Below are 8,021 nucleotides of genomic sequence, written 5' to 3'. Positions count from 1 at the left end.
GGGGTTCTCAAACTTCATTGCACCGCTACCCCCTTCTGACAGCAAAAATTACTACACAACCCCAGAAGGGGGGACTGAAGCCTGAGCCCCGCCACCCGAGGCAAGGAGAGGAGGGGGGCAAAGCCCAAAGGCTTCAGCCCCAGACAAGCGTACTGTAACCTAGCCCTGACACCCAGTGTTGAAACCTGAGGCTGGGCTCAGGCGTGGGCTTGGGCTCCGGGCCCCAGCAACTCTAAGCCAGCCCTGGTGACCGCAGTGAAATGGGGTCCCGATCCACTTTGGGGTCCCGACCCAGAGTTTGAGAATCGCTGTTCTATTGACAGTTGTTATATAACCTTACCATATTAGTCATATCTTCCAGGCAGTCCAGTGCAGTTGCATAAACTACTTGTGAGGTAATTGGATTGACTATTCTAATGTGCTCTGAGGAGGTTTGGCACTTGTTTTATGTTGTGCTTTATGCCTGCTGCAGTGTTTAGGCAATGCTTTCCCCCCCCGAATTCTCCAGCTCCCATACTGGCATGTCCACACCTGAGTGGGCTTTTCTTTACCACTATGGTATCTGCCCCAGAGCTCCAGTGCTTGCTTCAGAGCACGAGTCTTGAGTGTTTCTCAGCACACTAATGCCTGACTCAGAGTGCTCCTGTGCTTTGCATTTCTCAGATATTTTGGAGCATCAGCACCTGGTTGTTCATGGTGCCAGAAATCTTTTAGTGTTGGCTTTTTCTATGCTCTGCCACTCAATTTTCTTTCAAGTATATTTTCAAAGGAGGAGAATAGGCCACTCAACTTCAAACTATGTCAGTGTGGCAAAACTATGTACAAAATAGCCTCTTTTCTTTGCATCATCTATCTCAAGAGTTGACCACAATATGCAGAAATGCCTGATTTGCCTGCAGAATGATGTCGCCTCATGCACTGAAGAAATATCCCAACTTGTGGCATTCCGATTAGACTCTGAAAGTCCAAGTGATGCAGGCACAGATTGCTTCAAAGGGTAAAGACTTGAAACTAAATTCTGTGTCAGCAAAGGATATTGAGTTCTCGAATTCAGTTATCACCCATATTAGAGCAGATCAAGACCCCCAATAAACCCAGTGGGGTAGCTTCATCACTGAAGTACCCTGTGCCAACATCAGCGAAGTTGATGACTCTGAGCCCAGGAGGGGCATGGGGCCAGGTGACACCTTCTGCCCAGGAAAGTGGACAGTGACTGGAGGAGGAGCTGGGTTGTGTGTCTGGCTAAGACTGCTGGAGGGGATTTCAGTTTTGGAGCTGGCTGGAGAAATGGAGGGAGACCCAGGACCGGGGTCTAGGCTCCCTGTCCCCCAAGATGGACCTGACTGAGGGGGTCCTGTTGTCTGTACCTACAAGCTCTGCTTTCAACTGTGTTCTTGTTGTCTAATAAACTTTCTGTTTTACTGGCTGACTGAGAGTCACAGTGAATCGCAGGAAGGGGAGAGTGCAGGGCCCTGACTCCCCCACATTCCATGACATGTGGATCTACGCTAATTTGATGAAGTAAACCTTCCAAACAAGAGGCTGAAGTAAAAAGGACCTCAGTGCAGCTGGGAGCATTTTTTTTTATTTTTATTTTTTTTTACTGGTGGATTCATCTGATGCCAAATAGATCTCCACAGAGGAGAAGCACCAAAACAGTGGCCCCACAGAGGATAATCCTATTTTCCATGGGCGGCAGGGTGACCCCCTGTCATAAATATAAAGGGAAGGGTAAACCCCTTTAAAATCCCTCCTGGCCAGAGGAAAAATCCTCTCACCTGTAAAGAGTTAAGAAGCTAAAGGTAACCTCGCTGGCACCTGACCAAAATGACCAATGAGGAGACAAGATACTTTCAAAAGCTGGGAGGAGGCAGAAAAACAAAGGGTCTGTGTCTGTCTGTGTGATGCTTTTGCTGGAGAGAGGACAGGAATAGAGTCTTAGAACTTTTAGTAAGTAATCTAGCTAGGTATGTGTTAGATTATAATTTCTTTAAATGGCTGAGAAAATAGCTGTGCTGAATAGAATGAATATTCCTGTCTGTGTGTCTTTTTTGTGACTTAAGGTTTTGCCTAGAGGGATTCTCTATGTTTTGAATCTAATTACCCTGTACGGTATTTACCATCCTGATTTTACAGAGATGATTCTTTTTTACTTCTATTAAAAATCTTCTTGTAAGAAAACTGAATGCTTTTTCATTGTTCTAAGATCCAAGGGTTTGGGTCTGTGGTCACCTATGCAAATTGGTGAGGATTTTTACCAAACCTTCCCCAGGAAGTGGGGTGCAATGGTTGGGAGGATTTTGGGGGGAAAGACGTTTCCAAACTACGTTTTTTCAGGAACCCAGATAAAGTTTGGTGGTGGCAGTGGAAGTCCAAGGGTAAAATAGTTTGTACCTTGGGGAAGTATTAACCTAAGCTGGTAAAAGTAAGCTTAGGAGGTTTTCATGCAGGTCCCCACATCTGTACCCTAGAGTTCAGAGTGGGGAAGGAACCTTGACAACCCCGCTTTGTGGAAGCAAGCCTGCCGGCCCTGCGCTCCGCCCCACATGCTGGAGCCCCGAAACTCTCCTCTCACTCTGTAAAAGGAAAAGCCCTGACTCTGAGGGGCCCTCGCAACAGGAGGAGCCCTGGCCCGCCCACCCCAGCCACACTGGGCAGAGCCGCTGGCACCCAGGAACCCAACACCCCCTCGAGCGCCAGGCCAAGCTACTGGTCCCTCCGCCCTGACGTCTCTTCCCTCCCCCGAGCCGCACCGAGCCACTGGCCTCCCCCAGCACCAGGCTGGCCCAAGCTGCCGACCTCCACCAGCTCTGGGCCAAGCTGCCAGCCTCAGCACTGGGCCGAGCCACCGGCCTCAGCACTGGGCTGGGCTTAGCCAAGCTGCCAGCCCCCGAGTGCCTGCCGGGCTGAGCCACCGGCCCACTTGCCAGAGCCAGGCAGTGCCACCTACCACCAGCTCCTCCCGCCCCTGACGACCCCGCCCGCTGAGCCACTGGCCCCAGCACCCGGCCAAGCCTGCTCAGTCCACTGGCCCTCCGCATTCCTCCTCACTCCCCCATCCGGAGGAGGAGGGACGCAGCGATCAGCGGGGATGGGAGGTGGTGTGGAATAGGAGGCGGCAGTGAGGGTCTCAGGGAAGGGCTGGGGCCACCATGGCCCAGGTATCCAGCAGCAGCTCCAGAGAAAGCAAGGCCTTCCCTGGTCTATTATACCCGCCGCCCATGCTATTTTCCCTAGTTCTTAGAGAAGTTAGCTAAGATAGCTGATTGAGTCAAGAACAGTCCAGGAATCTACAAGGTAAATAGTTGAGAGAGAGATCTGGGCTATTATAGGGTGTGTGTTCCCGATCCAAATATCTCTCAATTACCCTCTAGCCCCAAGAAATGTTTGCGAGGAAAATGGAAGATGTAGCTGATTCTTTGGGGAGATGTCTCAGGAAAGGATATACTTTTCACAACTGCTTTGGAAATTAGAGCAGCTATGTGAAGGAGTTGGCAAACCTTCCATTAACTAATCCAAGTTAGGAAATAAGGCTAAGATTTTTAAAGGAAATTAGACATTGCTGACCTTAGAGTTACAATGTCTAACTGATTTAGGAGCCTAAATATAATTTTCAAAAGTGCTTTTGACATTTTGGAGCCTAAAACTCATTGACAGTTAATAGGATTTTGGCTCCTATATGCCTAAATCCCTTTTGAAAATAAGATTTAGGCTCCTAAATGAGTTAGGCATTGCAACGCTGAGTAAAGTAACACCTTTTGGACCAGTTGGTGAAAGGTGGTGCAGCTCTGAAACACATTTGGACAATCTTTGGAAAGCCTGATGCTTTGATCTTTCAGCAAATGTCTTTGTTCTATCTAAATAAAAGTATAGCACTGTAAGGACATCTTGGTTCCCCTTCAGGAAGAATGTGGCTTGGGGGGAAAGAATGGTAAGTATATCATTTGATTTAGGTGAAAATCCTAAACTACTTTTGGGAGAAATTTAGGATGGGATCTAAGAGTGACCTCGTCTGTATGAAAAGTTTTATACAGTGGTCTAATCATGAGGGCTTGCAACTCCTTTATTCTGTGGATTGAGGTGATTACTACTAAGAATACTGTCTTCAAAGAGAGTTGCAGTAAAGAATTAGTAGTTAAGGGTTCAAACAGAGGACCCATTAATCCCTGGAGGACAGCATTTGTATCCTAGGGGGGATAAGGCTCTTATACTGGTCAGAAGTTTGACTATTGTTGGATGAGAAAAAATATTGTAGTTTTGAATAGGTGTGTGATGTGCTGATATGGCTGCTAGGTGAACCTGGAGTACACTAATAGAGAGACCCAAATTCTTAAGTGATAATATGTAGTTGAGGATATAAAAAAATTGCAGTATGAGTTGGAAACAGGTTATGTTAAGACAACCAGACTGAAAAGCTTTTCCATTTGGTAGCATAAGTAGATCTTGCCAAATCCTTTCTACTTTGTATTCAGATGTACTGCAGCCCTCTGGAACATATCTCTTCCAAATCAGTCAACAAGACCGCATCTAGGTATTGAGTTGCGGGGATGCTGGATCTGGATGCACAGACTTCCCATTGTCCTGTGAAATCATGTCCAGGGATAGTGGTATCACTATTCGGGGAGGATGTGTGGAAAAATGGTTATTTACCTTTTCTGTGGTTCTTCAAGATGTGTTGCACACGTCTATTCCATGTTAGGTGTGTTCACATCCAGTGTTTCAAAGCTGGAGATTTTCCCCATAGCAGTAGCTGTCAGGGCAATGCATGCACCTGGTGTCTGCAGAAGGTGGAGCCACTCTGACCCCCCTTCAGTTCTTTTGCACTGGAATACAGAATGAATTAAACATAGAAGCAGATAAGGAAAGTGGATTGTGGAATGGACATGTGCAACACATGCTCATTCATTCTGTTCTCAAAGGAGACAAACAGCTGAAGAAATGTACAGAATGGCTTACTGCTACCTAAGATGAAGGCCAGGGCTCTACTCATCTAAAATATGGAGTCTCTCTTCATCCTCATGATTACGTGTCTTGAGGAAGAGAGATTGTAAGTACACTTTTTGGCTGAGGTGAAAGGTGGATAGAGTCTATCTATACCCTTTAAAAATCTAATAGTCATGGGATTAGAAAACACCAATCTACCCCCTATCAGAGGGTGGAAAACTGAAACTGCAGCCAGGTGAACCCTCAGGGAACTAACTGAGAGACCTTGTTTGTTCAGGGACAACAAATATTCCAGGATATCATGGAGTTAAGTCTGCAAGGAAAGGATGCCTCATTGCTAAGACTAGATGGAGAAACACGTTCATTTAATAAAGTAATGTATCCTGTAGAAGGTTTTCTGCTGTTTGTTACGAATTATTCCAGTTAGGACACGTACAGTTCGTTTCTAGGCTGAGGCAACCAAATAAAGACAAACTGCAGAGTATCTCAAAGTTTGTGGGTTTATTACGCTTGAGTGTAGTACCGCTCTGTTAAGCAGAACGGGACCCCGATTACAGGTTACACAAAGATTATATACTGTTATATACTGTTGGCAAAATATCCTGCCTGTGTGCCTCGGGGGTCCTAAACCAATAAACAGGCCTTCTCCTTACCAATCCCCTGCAGCCACCTTCCCCATGCAAAAAAGCTGAAGTGGCAACTATTTCAGGCTTGTCAGCTGGTTCCTGTCTCCTTTGTTTCCCTTATCTTGAAACTGTCCTGCTGTCCACCTTGAAGGATCCTTCCTTGGTACGTGATGTGCTCGCTTCTAGTTAATGGCCGAGAGGAAACCCAAAACGGAGTCACATATGCTAACTAGGTTGATTTCTCCTAACATGTTCAGTAAAATATTTTGAACTACCACAGAGCAATCTGCTTCCTGAGGGAGGCAAGCAAGCAACTCCACCACTTCAAGGAAGAAAGAAATCTTGCAGGTACATGAATTAGCACGTCCAGCAAGTGTCTTGATGAATGGTACACAGACTTCAACCACCCATACATGCACAAGAGGTCGAGTATGGCATGCTGAGTACATGCCTGCAAACCGCCATATGTTCTAGGAGTCTTAGGCAGTTTCTTACTTTCATCAGAGAGATGGGCCTGCAGGGCATTGCATAAGTCCAGAATCTCTTCCAACCTAGACTGGGGCAAATAAGTTGCTACTGTATTTGAACTGAGGACAATTCCAGTAAACTCGATCAGCTGAACAGGTTACAGGATTGACTTGCCCTTGTTGATAATCAGGCCTAAGGCACTGGATTTGTCTGATGATGTCCTCTGTCTGTTGCTTGGAGCAGCCTCAAATCAATCCTTCTGAGGTCAGCAACCACTATTGTCATGCATTTTGTGAAGACCCTGGCGGCTGATGACGGGCCAAAGGGGAGGACTATACATTGATAATGAGCATTTGCATCCGTGAAACTAGGGAATCTTTTGTGGCCTAGGTAGATAGTCACATGAAAATAAGCATCTTTCAACTTAAGGGAAACACACCCAACATTGTGATCCAGGGAAGTAATAACAGGAGCTAGGAAAACTATGCAAAACTTTATATTTTTTAATGTATTTGTTTGTTTTGTAGATCTAGGTAGGATAGGCCTCAGATCTCCTTTGGACTTTGGCATGAAGAAATGATGAGAGTAAAACCCCTTTCCCCAATGTTGCAGAGGCACTTCATCTATGGCTCTCAACTTGAGAAGATGCTGTATTTGTTGCTTGAGAACAGCCTTGTGAGATTGGCCCTTGAAAAAGGGACAAAGAAGGGGTGGGTGGAAGGAAGGAATTCAGAGAAAGTGCAGAGTATAATCCAGTAGTGTTTAGAATCCATTGGTGTATTGTAACAAGGCTCCAAGCACTGAGGAACAACTGTTCCAAAAGGGAGGAGGAGGACAAGGTAGATCTGGATAGATTGATATGCTGATCTTGACCAAAGAATCAAATGGACTGCTTCAGGGTGGACGGTTGTTTAGACACAGCCAATGCAGGAGGAGGAGGTGGTGGTGGACTCCTTTGAGACTCATCCCACCTTTTAGCTTATTCAGGCTGTCTTGTGGGATAGAATGTCTGCTTCTGTTGGAATTGAGAATGGCATTGTTTTCTCTTTGAAGATGGAATGTAGATGCCCAAAGGTAGCCCTAGAATCCTTGAGGGAACGCAGGGCTTTGTCTGTCTTCCCAGAAAAGGGGTTAGTTTTCTCAAAAAGTAGAGTTTTTTATTTATTTTTTATTTATTTTATTTTTATTGTTTGTTGGACTTCCATAGACATACAGGAAAATTGCAACCAAGAGGAGTGGCACTTAGTGACTGCAATTGCCATCACTCTGGCTGCTGAATCTGCCACATCAAAGGCTACTTGGAAGGATGTTCTCTCCACCAGATGACCTATATGGACATTTCCTGGAACTCCTCCTTGGATTCCTCTGGTATTCTATCCAGGAAGTTGGATAGTGCATGCCAGTTGAAGAAATCATACCTAGCCAACAGTGCTTGATGGTTGGCTCTACAAATTTGTAGCCCTGAAGTTAAAATAAATCTTTCTACCAAATATGTCCAGCTTTTTCAAGTCTTTATCCTTGGGGTAGACTTTGAATGCCCCTCTTAAGTCTTTTCATTCACTGCAGTGAGCATCAAGGATCTTGGGAGTTGGGAGAGTAAAAATGTTCATGACCCTCTGATGAGACCTGGTATCTGCACTCTGTTCTCTTAGCCATACGAGGCATAACGAGGGAGTTTGCTGGAGAAACTTTATAGATTCCAGTATAATAAGGCTCATTAATGGGTAATGCTACGGTGACAATCAGAATCCAGCACCCCAAGCAGAGAACAGAAGGCCTGATCCCCAAAGAGTAAGCAATTGAATCAACTAGTTGTATGCAATGTTACTGTGTATAAAATATGTTGAGTAAAGGCTTTAATGAAAGATTGTAATGTTCTGAACTTGATGGTCATTATAAAATATTGTGACAAAGTTCCTCCTCTGCCTTGGTGTGTCCTGCGCTTATTGGTGGATTTGCTTACCTGCCGTTCACTCAGCTAAC

The sequence above is a fragment of the Caretta caretta genome, chromosome 1 (assembly GCF_965140235.1).
Source record: "Caretta caretta isolate rCarCar2 chromosome 1, rCarCar1.hap1, whole genome shotgun sequence".
Taxonomy (NCBI): Eukaryota; Metazoa; Chordata; order Testudines; family Cheloniidae; genus Caretta; species Caretta caretta.
Note: the sequence above shows the minus strand (reverse complement) of the source record.